This window comes from Pavona decussata, unplaced genomic scaffold (genome assembly GCF_977016875.1).
Source record: "Pavona decussata unplaced genomic scaffold, jaPavDecu1.1 SCAFFOLD_11, whole genome shotgun sequence".
NCBI lineage: Eukaryota > Metazoa > Cnidaria > Anthozoa > Scleractinia > Agariciidae > Pavona > Pavona decussata.
This window is the reverse complement of record NW_028145434.1, coordinates 5182694-5186981: the sequence shown is the minus strand read 5'-3', so window position 1 is coordinate 5186981 and position 4288 is coordinate 5182694. Positions and strand designations below refer to the sequence as shown.

Genomic DNA, 4288 nt, shown 5'->3' with positions numbered 1-4288 from the left:
TTATACATGGAATTTGTCAAAGATAGTCCTACAAGGTTAAGAAATAGCAGCAGTGCGCTTCATGCAAAAATTGGTTGGCTGGCTCCATGATGAGCAGAAAATTATTCCTCACCCTTTCCCGGATGAAGAAAAAATAATTAAGGTACAAATTAAAGTGTCTTTGAATCTCTGGCTACTTCTTTAGACGAAACAGCACAACCAGTTGATTACTTTATGCCTAGAGCGCAAATAAAAAAATTATTCAATGAATGAAAGCTAAACACAGTGAAGGAAATTACAGACTTTTCTTCTATAGTGTACCTTTGTGGCTTCTGAGGAGCTAGTTAAATTATACCTAGACCATTTAAATCATCTCCATTTCTCCAAAGATTTGCAAAATCAAGCAACCATCGAGAACTGACGAAACCGAGAACAAGGATTACAATAAAAATATTGGAGAGAGTTACCACTATTGACTGCAGGGTTAAAATCTCTTTATGGTTTTGAACTTGACATTCACTTGAAATCTGATTTATCTGATCATCAAAGTGATGGAGACGACACTGTTGCTGTGGGTGAAACATGGTGCAGTGAAAGTGAGGGGATGTTTAGTGAGAGTGAGTGATGATAGCGAGAGTGAACTTGACCATCCCCGGCAAAGAAAAGGTGCAGCACTAGATGTGAACGGAGTGCCACACGCTTTGCGTTAAATATTATTGGTGAATTGCTTAACCCTAGATAGTATAGAAAAGTGCTTAGACCTTAATAATATTTTTTGTGGCTTAACCGGCAGGGGTATTTTGCTGAATGCTGAATGTTGCATTTTATGCTACCTATGACAGTTTAGTATTAAAGGGGAAGTATCACGAAAATTTGATGTAATTTCAAAACCGAAAAATGTCTGTCTGACAACAGAAACAAAAGAATTGGTGACTAGGTTTGCTATAAATTATCACCCCAGTGCAAGAAAACTGTTGATTAGTGCCTCTGGCCAGGGACAGAGTAGGTTGCAATGGATTGAAACTTCAAAAACATTGAGCTTATGTTTTTCAAGTTCTCGTATTTTTGTTTCCAAAATGTGCTAGGACAAATCATGAGTCATTCCTGTCAAGAATTGAATTGATTTTTCTCCTCTCATTGTTCTAGAATTATTTTGTAGTAAAGTGAAGGTCTTATTTCACCATTTTCAACAAAAGAGGTCAATTAAATCCCATGGTACTTCCCCTTTAAGCAACGAATGAAGTTATTTAGGTCTAAGTACTTCTCTTTTAACTGTCTAGGGTTAAACACTGGTTATACAGACATTTATAGCTTTAAGTTGTTGTTATGGCAGCCATTCCATGAAAGGACTTCTATGAATTCGGCATTCAGCATTCTGCAAAATACCCCTGCCGCTTCAAAATCAAACTTTAAATTATAGTCGGCTTTATGTGAATACATATACTACCTGTTATACAAGGTAGTGAGGTATCCTTTTGAACCCCAAAACCCGTTTCAGTAAAAGAGGCATTCTAAGCTACATGATTAGGCGAGTGGGGGTCCAAAATCAAGTATCAAAATATTACATGTATGTACACTGAAGGTAAATATTCAGGACGGGTACTTCCTCCTATAGCTTCCTATTGATATATGTTTTTTTCTGTTGTTATCATTCTTTTTCAAGGCGAACTTGTGTATATTTAGCAATCAGTACAGAAATAAACTAAACAACGATCTTTAAAAAATTTGCACAAACAAGCGAATAAATATAATAATACTCACAAATCTAAATCTTTGCCCTTATATCCTATTCTTTTAAGTATTTGTGTTTGTTCTCTGTAAAGATTGCCACAAATAAATGTTAAAATAGAAATATATGCGAGAAAAAACTTGTCAGTAGTTTTCACAGTGTATTGCAAGACGTTTGTTAGACTAACTATATTTTTACCTGAGAATCAAATTTTCTTAAATGCAGCAAAACCGGATGAGATAAGAAAATAAACCTCCGAGGGAAATAACAAACATGGACCAAAAAATGAGCACAAGAGACTGCTCTGGCGTTAGCAGTAGCTTTTACAAAAGTTAAACAAGTTGCAGTGTCAACACTTTGCAAAACAGCAAATTAAAGTTCTGTCAACAAAATCACATAAAATAACATACTCGCCTCTTTGGAGATCGATAACAAGTCCTTTTATTCCATTGCTGATTTTTCGTTCGTTTTACAACGTTGAGTAAGCGAAAAGTTTCACTTCAAGGGGAAAAATGCAACGTTTCGTCGCGTCGATCGGATCAGAGTAAAATGATTTCCCTTTGGCCGCTGTTTATGTTATCCCGCCTCTAAAAGAGTCCATGTTTCCCCCGCCGCTAGTTGCCCTGCTCTTTTTCCCGCTGTTGAAAAGCAAAATTGGAGGAGATTAGAAAATAAAACTCTAAGGAAAAAAAATTTAAAAAAGCCCGAAAAAAGGGGGAAAAAGACTGCTCTAAAACTAGCAGTATTTAAAAGCTAAACTGCGTGTCAGACAGTGCAGGAAATCAATATCTTGCAAACCGGCAAAGATTTGTCAACAAAATCACATGGATATACTCGCCTCTTCTGAGAATAACCAGTCCATTTATTTCACTGCTGATTTTTTCGTTCGTTTTACAACGCTAAGTGAGCGAAACATTCCACTTTAAGAGGAAAAATCCAACGTTTTGTCAAGCCGGATTGGAGTAAAATGAGTTCACTTCAAGTTTCGGTTGCTGTTTACGCCAACTCTCCCACCGGCCGCGAGTCGTATTTATACTCTTTCTCCCGCTGTTGGAAGGCAAAATTTGGAGTAGATTAGAAAATAAAACTCCAAGGGAAATAATGAACAAGGACCGAAAAAAGTGAGCTCAAAAGAATCCTGGGAAGTAAGCACTATTTAGCAGTAAACGGCGTGTCAACACTGCAAAACAACAAGTTCTTGCAAGACAGCGAACAAGCAAAGTTTTGTCAACAAAATAACATGAATATACTCGCCTCTTCTGAGAATAACCAGTCCTTTTATTCTAATTCCTAATTTTCCATTCGTTTTACAACATCAAGAGGAAAAATTCAACGATTCGTCGCGCTGGGTCGGAGTAAGATGGTTCCACTTTAAAGTTCTGATGATGTGTAAGTCGATTTGTTTCTCCCGCCGCTAATCGTCTTGCTGTTTCTCCCGCTGTCGGCTACATAACTTGACTTTGTATTTTGTTGTCTTCAAAATGTCTTTGTGTATTTCTTAAAAGCAACTTCCCGCCATAGTTAGTAGAGGAAGACGCTAAACAAACAATGGTCGCGGCACGATTGCAGCACAGCTTCACACAATCTGAGTTTTCCTGTGGTACTAACTAATTGTGGTTGTTTCGCCCCAAAGTCGGCGTTTCGCCAGAATAGAACTTGCGTCGATTCGCACGACGAAATACACCGTATTCACAAATACCATATGGATTTCATAATTAGTTCAAAGTTTTCACTTCGCGGTAAAATTTCCCGCTAACAAAAATAAATCAATTAAATAATATTTGTTACAAGTCGACATGCAGCTATTTGTCTTGAAATCATAATCAATCATCTTGTAGGTAAATCCCTAACATCTCGGAGAAACTCGGCACCTCAACGTAAGGACCTCTTTTAGTTTGTTTGAACAATTTTTACTGATTTTACATCCCTCGTTTTATCGTGTAGGCCTTATAGTTATTTATTCTAATGTAAGTTTTCCATTTTATTATTTAAAACATCGCTCTAATCGACGTGAGTCCGGGCGATATACCGTCGGGCGAATAGACTTTCGGGCGAAACAACCGCTGCGCTGCGTACGTCGTACGGACGGTCGCATGGACGGACACAAGTGACGTCATAACCAAACCAAATTTTCTCGCATTCACGGGTTACCAAATTCTCTTAGCTATGGGGCTCCGCTGCGCGCGCCTGCGGCGCGCGCGAGAGCTCCGCTATTATTTGTACAAAAAAGTTTGTTGAGTAGAGTGTAGAAAAAAGCGTGTGATATCGAAGTTTTATGCCCACACGCCTTATAGTCCTTTGCAAACAAAATCTGTTTCGGAGCAGAAATACCTATTCCTTCCTTCCTTCCTTCCTTCCCTCCTTCCTTTCGCGGACAGAAAAACATAGAGCTCTAGTACCTCAGAAGATCGAGTGATATATTAGAAGGAAATGAGAGGTCCGGTCTCATTATATTATAAGACTTGACGAAGTAGATATTCATCGTCACCGAATATTCCTTCCCTTTTTATTTTCCCGAGAGGGAAAACTAAATGTGAGCAATCTGCGTACTTACTGTTTTTATTTTATTTGCGAAGGAGG

At 38.1% G+C, this 4288-nt stretch overlaps 1 long non-coding RNA gene across 1 annotated transcript; it reads right to left on the bottom strand.

Moving 5' to 3' along the window:
- Nucleotides 1-1677: 1677 nt before the first annotated feature.
- LOC146488367 (uncharacterized) lies at nucleotides 1678-3328 on the bottom strand. The gene is made up of 3 exons (XR_014866692.1): nucleotides 2963-3328; nucleotides 2547-2755; nucleotides 1678-2346 (listed from the first exon to the last, which is right to left on the bottom strand). It is a non-coding gene; the product is annotated as an uncharacterized LOC146488367 (long non-coding RNA).
- Nucleotides 3329-4288: the final 960 nt, after the last annotated feature.